The sequence below is a fragment of the Mus musculus genome, chromosome 8, assembly GCF_000001635.26.
Source record: "Mus musculus strain C57BL/6J chromosome 8, GRCm38.p6 C57BL/6J".
NCBI classification, from domain to species: domain Eukaryota; kingdom Metazoa; phylum Chordata; class Mammalia; order Rodentia; family Muridae; genus Mus; species Mus musculus.
In genome coordinates this window covers 49,486,008-49,503,940 of record NC_000074.6, presented here as the reverse complement: position 1 = coordinate 49,503,940, position 17,933 = coordinate 49,486,008, and the positions used below count along the sequence as shown (strand labels likewise).

General features: G+C 36.1%; 1 protein-coding gene and 1 long non-coding RNA gene across 11 annotated transcripts in view; one reads left to right on the top strand and one right to left on the bottom strand.

Annotated features, from left to right (window-relative positions):
• The window catches only part of Tenm3 (teneurin transmembrane protein 3), a 1,297,160-nt gene that overhangs the window by 18,884 nt on the left and 1,260,343 nt on the right, over positions 1 to 17,933 (top strand). The gene's annotated exons all lie outside the window — the stretch shown is intronic.
• Positions 1 to 17,933, bottom strand: part of 4930555F03Rik — a 178,156-nt gene that overhangs the window by 45,101 nt on the left and 115,122 nt on the right. For 7 of the 10 annotated variants that reach the window (XR_003947385.1, XR_003947386.1, XR_003947387.1 and 4 more), the window contains 2 exons: positions 8,519 to 8,648; positions 3,435 to 3,511 (listed from right to left, as the gene is read on the bottom strand). This is a non-coding gene — a long non-coding RNA (RIKEN cDNA 4930555F03 gene). Of the gene's footprint in view, positions 1 to 3,434; positions 3,512 to 7,623; positions 8,649 to 17,933 lie in introns of those variants that run through there. The other 3 variants (XR_001778771.2, XR_001778777.2, XR_003947389.1) reach the window with 3 other exon arrangements.

Below are 17,933 nucleotides of genomic sequence, written 5' to 3'. Positions count from 1 at the left end.
TTAGATTTCCTGTGTCTCCCTTTATATAATAAAGGACACAAGTGAGGCACTTTCCATTTTTGCACCCATCATTCCTAGACAGGAATTACAGTCAACTGAAGCACTGCCGATGTCGCCTGTTTGGCCACCCCCTGTAACGTGCTATCTGTAGCTTCTGTTCCTTCGCAGGCTTGGCCAACAGTATTTGGGTGAGATGGCACTCACTGGCTCTGGGGTCCCTGTGTGCCTGCGCTCTGTCGAACAGAAATGAAGCCTTGGGGCTGTTTCTCACTCCAGGCTTCTGCCAGTTCCTTCCTGTGCAAGCCTCTCTTCTTTATCATACCAATCTAATTCCAGCTTTTGACGGGGTTCTGGTTTTGCCAGTCTTTGCCTTTGCCTTCACTGACAATAACATGCTTGCCTAGGGAATCCTCGGCTTTCCTTACAAACAAGGCTTTTGGAAATGTGTTCCCCTAACCTTGATTCTGATGAACTTGCTCCACTCTCACGAATAAAAATTGCTTTTGCTTCTTTGTGACACTTAACTTATAGATCTATGAGATCAGCAGGAATGTGAAGATGGTTTTCAAGATGTATACAGCCATTAGCCATTATCTTTATTGAACTAATAATGGTTAGTCTACTTTAGACACAAGGGAGTTAAAGAATTTTATTTAAATGTCTTTTCCATTCTCAACTATCATGCACATATTTTCAATTGATTCTATTTAGTTTTATCGACACACAGGTTGCAATGAGATTCTGCCTGGAACCATAATACAGTATAACCTAATTTATATTTGAAAAACAACAGACTATATTAACCCTCATAACCAGAGACTTCATGTTCCTTCTTTCTCTATATATTTATATGTAATTTGATTTGATATGTTTCTGCTTTTATAAATTATGGCATCTAGGAAACAATGTTTCAACTTTGGCTTAACTATCTTATAATATTTCTATTTGGACAGGAATAAAGCTTATTTATAACCAGTCAATTTAAAATTCTGATTTGAAATATACTTGTGTAATTTTGATTTTAGAAATTGGACCCATGCACAATTTTATATAGCTTTATAATTCAGAGTTGGAAGCCATAATTCATGGCCAGAAGAAAAAGCTGACAGAAAAATAATGGAAGCCAGTTCAAAATGACTGAAGTTTTGTATAAATATAACTAAATATCAATTCTGGAAAATGGTTGTGAATAATTAAGTAAAAAGCTAATTTGTCTGCTTTCTTACCTGTGGGCTTAAAATAACAGTATGATGCATTTTTTTCTTTCAACTGTATCATTTTCATCCCATAAAAAGCTAATTAATAAAAGTCTGCTTCATTAAATATTACTCCTGAAATATGTGTTCTTATGTACTTAAAATGTGTTCTTATGACTTAGTTATAACCTCAGAATCATTTTGTACATATATACATATGCATATAAAATACAAATATTTTATATTCTACATATTATTTCTATTATGTCTAATTAAGTATACTTTTTGACTTATGTGCTTCCCCTAGCTGTGTGTGTGTGTGTGTGTGTGTGTGTGTGTGTGTGTGTGTATGTGTGTGTATGAGTATGTGTGTGTGTGTTTATGTGTGTGTATGTGTGTGGGGGGAATAAATAGTCACGGGAGTCTACTAAAGAATTTTGACTTTAGAAATTTGGTGGAACAACATTATGAACTAACCAGTACCCCAGAGCTCTTGACTCTAGCTGCATATGTATCAAAAGATGGCCTAGTCGGCCATCACTGGAAAGAGAGGCCCACTGGACACGCAAACTTTATATGCCCCAGTACAGGGGAACGCCAGGGCCAAAAAGGGGGAGCGGATGGGTAGGGGAGTGGGGGTGGGTGGGTATGGGGAACTTTTGGTATAGCATTCGAAATGTAAATGAGCTAAATACCTAATAAAAAATGAAAAAAAAAAGAAATTTGACTTTAGAAGAATGAGCATTTCAATTTTGAGGTTAAGAGCTAAATATTTTATCTATCAAAAATCTTAAAGTTTTTTAAATTTAATATTAAGAATATATAATTAACAAGTTGTTGATTATAATTTGATTCACTGAGTTACTATCTTTGTGTTTTCCAGTATCTGCAAGTATTGGTTTAGGAAATATCTCTCTACTCCAGCATTCCCATAAGGCCTTCTGACTATATAGCAGCATGGAAAGTTTGAAAGATAAAAGATTTTGTCAAATTCCATCTTCTTTACCTCTTTGGTATAGCAAAACTAATCTTACTTGTAATATTATCATACTATCATACCTATTATCACATTCTCTGCATAATATCTACTATTATCATATTATACTATAAACCTTATTGATTTATTCATGTTTGGCACGATTTGTGTAGCATTTTTATTTATTTATTAAAGAAATCAGAAACATTTCATGATTCCAACAACAGAAAATTAAAGAAGATGCATTGGGTAGATTTTTTTTTCTTGTGTCCCTTCCTTAACTAGCCTGACAATTTGTCCCATTAGCACCCTACTTTAACTTTAGGCTACTGTAAGTATCATACCTTCTTATGGTTGATTAAAAAACAAAACTCTCAAAACAGAAAAAAATTCCTAGAGTCTTATTTTAACAGTATTCTTTGGAGCATGGTACTTCTTGTAACATGGGATGCTGATATATACAAAGTAGTAGATGCAGTATGGAAAATTCAATAGGAACCTCTCACTCTACGTCCACTTTTCTTAAAGAATAATCTATTTTTAGCACTTTTGCACCTTTTCTAAGTACTGCATGAGAAGCGTTATTTTGCACACCTTCTAAAATTCAAAAGTCAGACCCATCCTCCTTTCCCTTCAACTACAAAATATGGAATTGCATGGTCTAAATATTTCTGTGTGTTTGTGATGAGGTCACGAGAAAAATAAGTTGAAATATGGTTGCAGAAGACTGTTTTCAAGGTTTGAATGCCAGCATTGTTCTAAATTCCCTGGCCTCACCCTGTTTTGGTGTTTACAGGTAAAGATGCCTGCTAAATCTAATGTTTCTAGTATAAAAGACATCAGGGAAGAAAAAGTTTTATATATATATATACATATATATATATATATATATAATTCATTCAAGCATTCATGATTGATATTCTGTAATAACAGACTAATAAGACCAGAGTGTAAATTCTTGAACTAAAGTTGCATGCATCATGGGAACTTTGAGAAATTACCAACCTAAGACTCAAGTGAAACATTACTTTCATTGACATTCATATGAACATGTGATTGGAGCATGCAATGGTCTGATATAAAACCAGCAACCTAGAGCGGATGGAGGAAAGCCTGCAGGTTCAGATGTTTCCTGCAATACCCCCCCACACACACACACACTCCACCCCCACCCCAGGACTTTTCCTTCTTACTTTTATTGTTGCTGAGACAAAATACCCAAATGAAACAACTTAAGGAAGGCAGATTTTAACTTCTCTCACCATTCAAGAAAGGATACAATCCACCATGGCAAGGGAGGCATGGCAGTAGGAACATTAGGCAGCCGGTCACACTGCATCTACAGGAAGCAGAAAGGGCACAGATAAGGCTGAGATAAAATACCTCAAGGACTATCTATGACTCACTCTATCAGCTGGGTTCCATTTCTAGGGCATCCTCAGTGTCCCAAAACTGTGCTGCCAACTGTAGACCATGTATTGCAACAGATGAGCATTTCAGGACAGTTCACATTCAAAACACAAAAGCCTAAGAGGCATTATTCTTGTTGTATGAGGGCAAAGTAGAAAGGTGGGAAGTCAGAACAGTATCCTTTTCTTCTCTCCTCAATTCCCAATGGGCCATATTATGGTTCATTATATGTTGAGCCCCAACAAGGTCTTTGGCTCTCTCTTCCAGGCATCTTTCTGTAACTTGATAGACATTAGAGCTGGTTTGTTTATCTACCTAGTTGTACATTCATAAGAGGATTTTTGAACAAGAGCTTGAGAGAACTAAGAAAAGAAGAGGGATAATATGTTAGTACAGTGGTGAGAGGGCTCTTGTGACAAGATAGGCAAACGGCTGAGAATATTGGCACCTACTGTGGAACAACGGAGTATTCCTACTAATTCTTCATGGATCTGTTCAACCCAAAATAGAGAACGTGAACACAATTTCCAAACAATCCTTCTGCCACAATATTAAGATCCTCTTGGGTAGATGCTTTTAAGGTATGACAGAGGTGACCTTGACAGCTGGAGTAGAGGAGGAAAGAGTCTTCTAGATAGACCAGTGGAATGTACACACATTTTTTGAGTTATTAGACTACGGGTTTATTTTGTTTATTTGTTTTCATTTGTTTATTTTATTTTGTTTGGAGTATGAAGGATGTGAAATAGCCAAAATCATGTGTGTCAACATCTGTCTTTGTTGGATCTGATCAATTCTATTTACTAATTACACATATTTTATGAAATTATGTATCCACTTGTGCCTAAGATTCCTTGCTGTAAAATATCTCTCCTATTGTGAATATAGTTCTAATTGGAAATTAGGTGAGTTCTAATGTATTAGGAAGGTGTTTACAAACAGCTTGGTCAAATGAACATAATTAGAGTATAACCAATCCTAAAATCATTTTGCTTCTTCTTGATTATAATTGAGGTGCTTGTATCAAGTACAAAATGAAAGAGTACTGTCATTAGTTAAGTAATCAGGATGCTGTAGTCTAAAGGAAATTGGCACTCAAAGGAAACATGGTTAATATACTTGAATAATTGGTCTCCAGTTGATGGAACTCTTTGAGAAGGATTAGGAAATGTGATCTTGTTTGAGAAAATGTGTCACCAGAGGTGAGCTCTGATCTTTCATAATCTCATGATTATCCTAGTATTCTCATTCTGTCTCATGGTTGTTAACTTAAGATGTAGGCTGTCAGCTACTGTTCCAATACCATGCCTGCCTGCCTGCCTGCCTGCCACCATGATGTTTATAAATGCACCCTTTGAAAATGTAAATCCTCAATTAGCTCTTTCTTCTATGAGTTCCTTTGGTTATGGTGTTTCTTTACAGCCATAGAAAAGCAACTGTGACACAGGATAAACAATATTTTAATGAGATAAACATAAAAAAACTCAACATTCATACAAAAGTTGACCTTTGCGGAAAAAAATCTAAATTATAAATGAAGATCAAGATGGAAACCAAAACTTGAAACAAGATGTTTATCTTAGCTAGGCATCAAGCTGAAGTAAATGTTGAATGAGAAAGCTATTCTCCTTTAACTTAAAAATTCTCTGTGTTGTGATTTGTTTCTGTTTGGTGTGTATGCGTTCACAGCTGTGTACCTTATCTGTAGCAGCATCAGTGTCTGCCTGCAGTGTGTGCATACAAGAGAACAACCTGGAGGAGTCCGTTCTCCTCTGCTGCCATGTGGGACCCAGGGGCCCAACTCCTCTCAAGAGACTTTACCCACTGAGTCATCTCTTAGCCCCAAGATACCTTTCTGAACAAAGAGATTTGAATCTTTTTGAGTAAGATTCTCCAAGGAAACAAGGCATGCTGATGAGTTTAGTATAACTCCTTAATCATTTAACATTTACTACAGCTGCAATCATATAAGTGTGAATACACATATACACATAAATGACGATTATCATAGAATACCATAATGAATTAAATATAAGATATAATATTTATATTGATTATTTGAAGATTCCACACAATACACTTAGATTATATTTATCCCCATTTCCCCAGAACTCCTCCCAGATCCAACTTTACTCTCCCTACCCCTTCCAACTTCATACACTTCTTAAAAATATTATGGACTACTGAATTCATAATATACTGACCATATACTGTTGGGTGTGGTATATTTACCAGGGGCCATTCCCTTAAAAATAGCTGATTTTCCTTTTCGCAGAAGCCATCAACAGTCAGTAATTCCATAAGGGTTTTCCCTCTTAGAATGTTGGGTGGCTTGAACATGTAAGCACCCACAGCTGTTTTGAGTCTATGGGTGTGCATCTCCTGTCCTTTCCAGAAGGCACTGTTTCACTCTGGCCCTCCTTGATACCTGTCTCTTACAGGTTTCCCAGTCCATCTTATACAATAATTTTCAAGGCCTAGCAAGATTTTTATCTCTCTCTCTCTCTCTCTCTCTCTCTCTCTCTCTATATATATATATATATATATATATATATATATATATATATATATGTATATATATATATATATATATATGTATATATATATATATATATATATCTTATATATATATATAGTCCCATTTGTGGCTGAGCTCTCCACTGATTCTTATGCTCTGCACTTGGACCAGTTGTAAGTTTCTGCATTAACTGATGTCCACTGCACGAGGAAACAACTTGAATGAGGAATGAGAGCCCCACTCATTTTCAGTTCGCAAGATATAGATTTAGAAGGCAGTTTGATGCCATGTCCATTTAGCAGAATAATAGTTGCTGTTTCACACCTGGGGTTTGTGAGTTTCCTTAATTTGGGTTCCTGGCCAGATCTACATGCATTTCCTCCTTGTGGAGCAGTCCTTAAACCCAACCAGAAAGTGGTTTGTTACCCTCATAATATGGATGCCAACGTTGCACCCGTGGGCATCTTTTTGCCAAGATGGGCACTACTATAGTTCATTAGGTTAACAACTGAGTAGAATTAGTGATGATTCCTTTCCTTGAGCTCCACGTCGTGCCTTCTGCTTCTATGAATGTTATGTAGGAAACAGACTTCCTGGTCAGCTCCAGCTTGCCTTCTCCATGACTGGTGACCAAAGTGTCTGCCTTCGGTAACAGAGATTTACCATCAAGTTATGGTGACCAGACAAGATCACTAGCAATAGTGATCTTATAATAGTGATATTTAGGGGGCGGGGGGTCTCTAAGATACCCATGAAGAATTCGAGAGGATTTGTCCCACACCTGACTCCAGGTTTTCTATTGGACAATCTATGGCTCCTGGGAGGAAAATCATTCCCTGTGTAGAATAACTCCAATTACATACTTTTATATGAATATATAGTTATACACATAGTACATCATTATTTAAGAAGGTGGCACACACCTTTAATCCCAGCACTTGGGAGGCAGGTGGATTTCTGAGTTCTAGGCCAGCCTAGTCTACAGAATGAGTTCTAGGACAGCCAGGGCTATACAGAGAAACTCTGTTTCGAAAAAGAAACAAACAAAAAACAAACAAACAAACAACAAAAAAAGAAGCTTCTAAAATAGTAGGCTTCCATACAACCTTTTCAAACATCCTAGGGATTCATCAGCCCTCTCCTTACCTCATCTGCCCCACCCTCCAGCTCCCTCCCAACTTAAACTTCCCTCCCAGGAAAAAAGAGTTAATGAATTAAAAATTTTAAATATGTTATGCAAAATTATTTCAAATACAAGTGAACATACATATACACAAATGTATTCATTAAAGAAAAAGAAGAAATTTTTAAAATTCTGAGTTGTTTTAGTTGAAGTGGTAGAAGGAATTACATACCCCGTTCCTATATCTTCATGTATGTACTTAGTGTAAAGAGACTCTGGACTCCAAATATTTGAGAGAAGAAAAATACTTTAAAAACAAATATTTATCTGGAAATGTGCAATAATGAAAACACAGGAAAAAAAAGTATGCTTACCTCATCTCTACTTTTAAAAAAAAGAACACAATGATTATTATCAAAGATAATCTGTCTAGGTATCAAAACACAATGATTATTATCAAAGATAATCTGTCTAAGGTATCAAAACATTACCCCATCTAGGTGAGTTCTGATTATACCCAAGTCCACGTTCATCCTAGAATAATCTCTACGCTCACGGAATGATCGATCGCATTACCCCTTCTCTTGGTAGAGAGACACTGTTATTTGGTGTCTTCTCCACTTTGGACCCTGTGCTCTGTTAGGACCTGATGTTACAAAGCAGTGCAAGTAAATCCACTGTCTTCTCTCTATATTAGCCTGGTTTCCTCCACGTGGAGATGCAGTGAAGACAAGAGCAGGGCTCTTAGGGGATTTTTATTGAGCACTTGCTGGCATGTAATTGGCTGAATGCATAAAAATCAGGAGTTCCTGTGTCTGGCCCTTTGCTTTCAAGACATAGTGGAGTGTCTATAGACTATTTCTTACCAGTGTGGCTTGCTTGAGATGTGCGACACGTTAACAATGAGAGGGGCTTGAGGTCAGAATCACTCTGCATCACAGATGCCATTACCTGCTGATTTAGTTGGGCTGAAAACTGCTGAAAACTATTCTTTTTTTTGTGCCCTCGTCAGTGACTGCAGCCTGGAGTCATAGAGAAATCGGCTCTACCTGAGTCAGGTAATCATTACAAAATGAATTTGGCTACTGACTCCATGGAAGTAATTGGGAGAAAATATCTCAAACTATGATGAAGATTCTCTTAGTTAAACCTGTCTACCACGTAAAAGGTACTAAATGCTTGTCACGACCAAGCCACTGGAGGCACAGTGGAATATCCTTACAACAAAACAGAGATGATCACTGAAAATGTGACACTGAGCGCAGTGGTGTTCTGCTGTTTCATGGCCCTGGCACCTTAGCTGCACTGGACTCCTTTTGCTGAGGTCTTCCCTTGCAGCGCGCACAAACTGATTACCCAGCAGGCGATGCGGTTCCAGAAGGAAAATCAGAATGGTGCTGACTATATTCCCTGGGGAGGGACATCCTGTAAAAACACCAAGGTTGAGAACTGTCATATTCACAGCAGTAGGTACATTTTCCTCAGAAATTAATGGAGCAAGCTAGGCAAAAAAAAAAAAAAAAAAAAAAAAAAAAAAAAAAAAAAAGTTTTTTAGCTACATCTTCCCTAGAGTGAGATGCAAATTCAAAGCTCGTTTGAAGCCTTGGAATGAAAGTTAAAGATAAGACTTTTTAGGGTTTTTTTTTTTTTTTTTTTTTGACATTGATAATATAGGGAACTGTAGCACCAAGAATGTTAAATTGAATTGCTAGATAAGTGAGATAGATGTTATTTAAGCTGGCTCAGTCTGTGGCAGCAAATGGTTCTTGAGCCTAAGCGCCCAGGCTGCTTTTAATAGATGGGTACTGGGACTTTAACATAATCTTGTCTGTTCTCTGAGTTACGGGCAGGCAATGCTATCAAATTATGACTTCATATTTTTAGGCTGGGATAAATCTATTCATTGAGTTGCTCTGACCCTGACATTTACATCTGGCGGAAATGTAGTGGCCGTCTTCCGAAACTCTCCGCTTAGGGTGCTTGCAGGGCCAGGAGGGTGGAAACAGCATTACTTCCTCTTACAGAGCGTGCAATAATCTTAAATTATCCACCCTACTCGGGAGGAGGGAGAGAATCATGTGCTAAGCTTAAGAGAATGTGCAGGCCATTTTGGAGAACTATTCGTTACCCATTCTTAAAGAATGTGCCCATAAATACAGTTTGAATGAGCTGGTGATGGCTACACTAAAAGTTTCTGAAGCTTCAAAATTGCCTCTTCTGTTCATGTGCGAAACTAAGGGAAAACCCCACACAGAAGCCTATTGTATCTTGGATGCATTCGCAGATAGGATATCCCTACTGGTACTTCGTATTCATCCCCCCCCCCCCCCCAAAGAAACAGATCTTTGCAGCGTCTATGAGTACAGCACGTGGAGAAAGATGCTTAGCTCTTCCCATCCCAACCCCTCAACCTGCATACTCATTCCGGCTTAAAAAGTCACCTAGGCTTTGACATTATTTACCTTATTTTACCAAGAAGAAAAGTGATATTTGCAAAAGTCAGGTAACTCGCCCATAGAAGACAATAAAATCCGATTAATTTATTTATTCATTCATACATACGTTCATTTATTCATCCGTTTAACCAATTCAACGAAAATATATCCACTCTATTCTGTGCCAGATTCACTGTCACTTCTACAGCTGGGTAGTTGTGCGGCTTTGGGTAGGAGTTCTGACATCTTTCTAGTTTTAGTTAGTTCGTTAATTAGTACAAGAAAAGAAGTGGAGATGAAGCTTGGGCACTCTGGTTCACGCCTATCATCCCAGGACGCAAAGGCTGCGGGGAGACGATCACAAATTCCTGCCAGATTAACTTAGACAGGGAGGCCCTTACCTCAAAAAGATTAAAATTGAAAATAAAATTCAAAAGTACCTAAACATATTTACAGAAAGATTTAGAAACGAGAAACCCTTAAAAATTAGGATTTGTGGTAAGGTATCATTAGAAATACAGTTTAGTCACAGTTTTTATTGCATATAGGATGATACTGCGGCTTCTCCGATTCCCTCTTCCCACTCATTTGCTGACATGCGCCTACCAGAATTGTGTTCCCTACTTCTATCGTGCAGCAGACAATTAAAGAGCAAGCAAGACTGAGACATCGCACTTCTTTTGAAAAGAAGGATTTCAAAACAGTATATACCCAGGATCGCGCATTTTAGCTCTCTTAATGCCTTTTCCCATCACTAAATGTTTAATGTCACCCACAATATGATCAGGCAATTTCCTCTCAGCTGGAGCAAATATAATACAAAGGATTGTCTAACACAGGTAAAATATTTTTATCAGGATTTGGAATCTTCACTCATGGAATTGCAGTCCGGCCGAAAACTTTGTGACTCGGGGAGGTTAGGTAATTTGTCTGAGATCACAAGGCAAAAAAAAAAAAAAAAAAAAAAAGGGATCCAACTAATTGGAAAAGCACAGGACCAGCTGTGTGTGAGTCATGGCCATGAAAGAAGGGTCTGAAACCTCAGGAGTGTTTCTAATCCTGAGTTATTTCAGTGTTTAACAGGGCAGAAGAGTCCCCAGTTTTGGCTTTGCCTGTTTGAGTGTGGGTTAAGGGATTTGAAAACAGCCTTTGTAGGAAAATGGGTAAGAATATTTAAGCCATTAATGATGGGGGAAAAAAGGCTGCAGTTCACTCGTGTACATGAGAAATGGACTGTGTCTGCATTACAAGTTATCTCCAAACATTCCATAAAGTGATAATCATATCAATTAAATGCTACTAGCCAATATTTCAATTATCCTTAATGGGACCGAGCTTGTAAGTGAGCAGCCTGGGAAAGTGACCTGTGCTTCATATGTGGCTGCTTTCTTGGAGAAGCAACAATTACAGTTTTTGGGTGGTGAAAACCAGTTCATAAAATGCAAATGTGATACAATCTTGGAGTTTATTTTAATGTAACATTATCATCCAGTATTATAATGACCTTCCTATTCCCTTTTGAAAAAGCTACAAAAATAATCATTTCAAGAGATACGTTAGTGCAGCGTTACATTAAAATGTCATTTTTCAAGAGGACTCAAGAATTTCTTGTGTCATTTTACTATCTTTGTTGTATTCTGTGTCCAGCAACTACACCCCTGCCTTCCAGACCAAGGCACAGAAGCTGGAGTGTCCAACTTCAGAGACCTCAAAGTCCTCAGCCACACAGGCCTGTCACTTTTATTAGTTTCAGGTTATAATAAGGGTTTTAAGCTCTTGCATATGAAAATGCACTGTCCGTTTTTAATCGCTCACTCTCCCTTGCTTTTTTTGCAGGAAGAGAACCTTATTTCTCTTCAACATGCTCTCCTTAAATATATCAAGAGATTTAAATTTAGATATCCAAGGCTCCCACTAGATGACACATTATTAAAACATCTGCCTTTCCATGAGCCATTCTGTTCCTTGCCATTCCACGTCTCCTTTTCTACTTCACCAGGCAAAATTGCCCAATCTAAATTTCAGCTCAAGTGTTTGATGGTTTTCACGCTGAGCTCAAACTGTTAATGCTTCCCTGAGAGAATAGAATTGAAACGGGATTTAATCTAAAATAACAAAATAGAATAAAGGTTTTACATATAAATAAGTAATGCCCTCCACATGCGTATGCAAGTTTATCTTTTCTAGATTTTGCTCATAGTGGAGAGAAAAAAAGAGTTGAAATAAAGTTGAAAAGATTCAGAACCTGATGGCCAAAGCATTGTGAATGAATGAATAATGGCCACTGTACACCATCTAATTAATATACTTCATTGAAACCAACGGTAAAGCCAAATTTAAATCTATTTTTCCAGTAAGCTGATCCTAATATTAACTTTAAAAAAGAATTTGGTGTCACTATCCTAGCTCGTGACATTTTCAAATATCATGTTAGGTAACCAAAGCGAATATCCTGAAAACTGCTAATTGGGAGGGTAGGTGATATCTGCCTTGGTAGAGGTAGAACTAAAGGTTGGACTTCTGAGGAGGAAGATTTCTCTCCTAGAACCCCATGCTCCAACTGACTATGCAATCACAAAGCAAATAACAAATCACCCATACATTCTATGGCTCTGCAAACTGGGGACAGGATTTTAGAGAGAAACCCTGTGGTCTTTGCCAGAAGGAAATAAAGATCCCTTTCAAATAAAAAGTCATTATAGTACCAGACTGCCTTTTCTAGCTTCCCTTCTCTTAAAATAAAAATAAAAGTCCCCGTGCTTTATCACACCTTGCCAAAATAAGTAAATAAATAAATAAATAAATAAAAATAGAAGCATAATTCCATAAAAAATCATTAATAGGATTTGTAGCATCATCTTTCTCCCTAGTTTGTAAATGCTGAAAAGATGTCATTTGACATGTTTTCTCCCTATAGTTTCTATGCTTATGACGGGGTAGTCTAGGTGCGACAAATTACATTTCAGGATGCAAGTGTGGTCCTCCGGCTATGGTATGGGAATAATTAGAACCTCTCCTGGGTGATTGCGAAACTGAATGAATTACTGATGTGCTTTGTAGAAACCTGAGCTCAGTGTCACTGCGGGTTTGAAACTGTACTCAGTAATTGCAATAACTAATAACATTTTAATTTTATAAACATCAGTTCTGTTCATACAAAGAAAATCAATTTAGACCTAATTTTGAAATTCCTGCAGGCCCAGCTATGACTTTGCGAGAGTTATTTTACATAGAAAAGCAAAATCAATTACTGCTAACTTGCCCGGGCACCTGCCCCATATGTTTGTTGACTTTGTTTTCTGTGTTTATTATTTATGATAACAATCTGCTTTCATCAGGGTTGCTCTTCTGTTGGTTTGTTCTTACACTTCTCTTCTGGTGCTGTATTTTATTTTATGTTAGCCACAGACTTGCTACATAGCCCAGACTGCTCTCTAACTCACTGTGTTCCACTCTCAGCCTCTTAAGTGTTGCTGGGATTTAAGGTATGCGCTACATATATGTATGATGCACTGAGAGTTCAACCAAAAAGTAAGTTACCTATTGAGAAGGTCACAAAAAATGATGAGAAAGAGACAGGTTAAGTCTTGGACTTCTCTTTCCCTTTGTATATAATGGTAAGACATACATTTTAAACAAACTGCATTGGACAAAGTTAGAAATCGACTATTAAACTCAGGATGATTTCACCTTTCACTGGTGCCTGCCGTCAGGGCTTGATATTAATCCCATATAAAATTCAGTTTTCATTTGGATGATGCTTTGCAAGTTCTTAGAATCATTCTAGAATAGACATCTACTATTAATAAATTGGCTACATTATTTAAGTGGAAGGCTTTAATTTATTTCTGCCAAAATTAACATATGTACAAAGAACCCTCAAACATTTTAGTGTAAGATTATAAATTAAGTGGAAACTTCATGCAGATATATGGAGATAGAGATGCATAGTTTTGTAATTATATATAGATTCCTGTATACTATATTTGTATGAGACTCACTATGAAGATATATACTACAGATCTACAAATAAAACTATATATGTATATATATTTGCTTTATAATTTTACAGTACATAATTTACTATACATAGTATATAAAGAAGAAATATATTATGAACATATTGCATATAAATGCACATAATCTTCAAACTTGGAAATTTTTCATATGGTAACAGTTATTTGCCATGAAACTGCTACAGTGAATCTAGCCTTAAAAAATTCTCTACAAGTAGTCAAAATTAGACATCTGAGTAAAAGCATGAATGCCTCAGGGAAACATTTAAGAATTTACAAATATGACTTATGACATAACCCAGAAGGAAACTGACTTTTCTCCTCCTGTGATTTATTTTGGTAAATTTTCACTTAAATATAAAAAACAACACAGTTTATTGAAATTTCCAAAGAAAAGGTCAAATTTCCTACAACAAACCTTGAGCTGTTCTCAAAGATAACACAGGGATAAACAAATGCACATCTCACCTGGCCTGTTTTCAATAGATGGCTTGATGTGACAATATAGAGAGAATTTCTTGAAAGTTTTATATTGCATTCTTAAAGAAATTCAGGAAGGACAATATTTCTTCTTTGAGGCAGCCAAATGTTAAAAACGTGTTCAAATAGCACTATCTAGAGCAATGAGACTTGTATGACTATGCGCTGTAAACCATTCATGTATTGTTCCTTCAAGATGTACAGATGTCTAGTAAATAGATCCCTCCTAGCAATGCTTTGGCCATAGGGATCATTGACATAGGCAACAGCATGTTTAATATTGTCTACTTTGCTATGATGTCAGCCTTCAAAGAAAAGTGACCAAGCCCACATAATATTAAAACAGCTAGAAAGTATTGACTGATAGCAAGTCCTTAGGAGATTCAACTCAGTCAACTCGTTTCCATGTTAGGGAAATATGATAGATAAAATAGATGCCAGCCTCCGCTCCTTGAATGTGAGTTTATGAAGATTAATTATCCTGTCACTTAATCCATCAATGTTTAGGAGTTTCTCTTAGTTTTAGTAGTATCCGGTAAATAAGTTTATGGTCATCTTTCAGCTTGTATAGAAACTAGCAGAGATGACTATAAAGTAACAGAAGTCAGGCTTTAAGCCACACCTTGGATGTAGGGATGTGTGGTTGCTTCACACTGTAAGTTTCAACATGATAGATATAGACCTGCATATATCCATTATTTTTTCACTTAAAAAGAAGAGTTACATAGATGCTATGTTGATAACTGTACAGAAAACCTCTCTCTTTAGCTCTCTCGTGAAAGATATCCTCATCTTTTGTCATTTGTTTCTCTTCGTCATGTTCTTGCTTGAAGATCTGGAAAATAATATCTGCACATATGTTTCACTAGCATTTTATTTTATGTGTGTTCAATTTAGGATTCTTTCTATTCCCCTCCATTGACTGAGATCTAAAGGAGTAGATAAGGTTCGAAATACATAAGGTTAGAAAAATTCACCTCATACAAGAGAGAACCACAGGGTATCCTCATGGCCAAGTATATTGAGCTTTGTATTATTGAGCTTCTCAGACAGACTTTTACAAAAATATGAAACTAAATTTGTATGCTAATCTCAAATTCTTCTTCATGTAAAGATAATTTTTGTCTTTATCCTCAAAGGGTTCAATTTTCACTGATAGACTGACCTTGAACAAACATCTCTCTGGTTCTTTTAGACTATATTTTCCAGAAACTGTTTCTTTCTTACTAGTTAATGTTGCTTTTTCTTTTTCAATGTATTTTTAATTACTAGTTTTAGCATTCAAGACTGCTGTGACGTTCCATGTAATCAAAAACACAATTTTATTATGTGAGAGTATAAATACTATGGCCACCCTATGACACTAATCAACTAAACCTCGTCAGAAAAACAGTAAAAAAAAAAAAAAAAAAAATGCTTGTTTTGTGAATTAAATCCCTAGATTTCATGAGGTGGAATTCATTCATTCAGACTCACCTACAGATCTTTGTAAGATTTTTTTTTTAAGTTTCACCACATATATAGAGAATTTAACAACAAAACATGTGGGATATACTTTTATTGCCTCTAGAGCTACATTTTTAAAAATAAAGTCTGATTCTATCATCTGATTATTGATTTAATTCTTCTGCCACCAAATGCCAACAGAGATAAGGAAAGAGAGGTGTCACACAAGTATCACCCATTTTATACATTTTATCAAAATTTTCTATTTCAAAGGTGATTGCTACACCTTGCAAGCCTTTCTTTATCAAACCTAACCAAAAAGCGATCGGCATGAAATTGTGCATTGACCATACAGCCAAAGCTTGTCCTGACCTCTTGATTTCCGTTTTTAAAAATGTCTACATTCTCTACATAGAGTACTTTCATACAAAAAAAAAATTAATGGCTACAAGCTTCCAACTACTTTCAATTTTATGTATTTAAATTACTGAGTTGGTGTTGGCACATTCTTGTCCGTCACTCTTTTTTCTTAACTTGAAAAGGATGTGACTGGTGCTTAAAACATGGCTTGTTTTGTGCCTCTCCGCCCTGGTGTGGGTGCCTGTGTGGATGTGTTTTATCCCAGCTAGTTATATCCTGATAACCTGATATCACACTGTGCTTTAGCACAATAATACAGTCATCAAACTAAAGCAACCCAGTGAGCGGCCACATTTACCATCATTTCACTTGATCACTCGGGAGAGATTAAACTTATTCATTTTTACTATAGATAATCAAATATTAAAACATGCTACAGTAAGGGGAGGTGGAATTATTGAGCTGTGGCACGCTTGTTGCCAAAACAGTATCGTGTATTCGATGTGTAAGGCTCCTTGGCACGATGTTTGGAGGAATTTCATCTGGTCTTTTTTTCTTCTCATTTGCATTTGGTTTATCTAAAGTGAAATCCACTCAATTTTATTGAACTGTAATTCTAGTAATTTACAATATTTACATGCTGCGGTTAGATTGAAATCAGTCCTTAATTCAAATTCAATCTAAATTTACTGCATAGTAATTAGGGCTTCCTAACTGACACTGGGGGCCTATTGATTTAATGAAAAACTTAACCTTACAGTAAGTGTTTAATTAGCTGCTGCTGCAGTAGATTCTGCTCTGTCCTAAATTGTGGACTTTAGAGAATCAGGTACTAATTTAAATTACACAACTATATAAAGATCAGAACTAATTTTTTTACATGTAGCCTAACAGACGAATTAATTCCTTCCTCTTTGAAAAGGATAAGGAAAAGAGTCAGTAATGAAAGTAATTTCCTACCCTGTCTAATTTCATGTAAGGCCAAGCTAGCTGTAACAGAAATGATTACCTATGTCTGTTAAATATTGATATAGAGTTATGAAAATTAAAATCTGATAGTTTTTCTACCAGGATTATTTAGTACATGGAAGAAAACAGAAACAACATAACCTATCTTAAAGCCCCAAAATCTCTTTTCATGGGAAGAAATTTGAAGTATTACCACAAATAAAATAAAGTATTTTTTCCTTTAGGTAATTTTAAGCAGTACACAAAAGTTTTTAGTTCAGCAAAGTAATTAATTCGTTGATAAATGAAAATATGGATGGAAATGGTATTACGGATATTCTGTTTATATAAATTTAAATCAGAACAAACTTTTAATTTTAGCTCATACGTTTTCCTAATTTATTTTAAGTGTGGTAATAGCCATTGAGATTATGGCAGATTTAAGCAGCGTGTTAACCTGGTATGCACTACCAGATCTATATGTACAATTAAGTTTTTAAAGTGAGAAACAGCAATGCTTCTATATAAAGTTGAGATATTAACAGCAAAGGAAAGATATCTGCTGGCTATTATCCATCACATGTCTAATTTATATTAGATGGACTGAAAGTACAGGGGAAATAAGCCTTTCTTTTTCTTTTTTTTTCTTTTTCTTTTTCTCTTTTCCTTTTTCTTTTTCTTTAAATATCACTTAAATTGTTTTAGTTCTTTTAGAAAACAAACTAACTAAAATGTAATTGATGACAAGAAACAAAAGAAGAGATTTGTTTTTCCACTTGGGAACTTTAGATATTTTAATGTCCATTTTCAATTACGGAAGGCATCCTAGGTAGGTAATATGGAAAACATTAACACTTGAAATTGGCATGAAGAGATAATTAGTATAGTTAATACATTCATATTGTGTTGGTGCCTGAGCACAGTGGGTGAGCCGAGCTCTTCAGTGTTGATCAACAATGAATTCATTTTAAAATATATAAGCAATGAATGTAACAAATGAATACAATGAATAATAATAATAAATA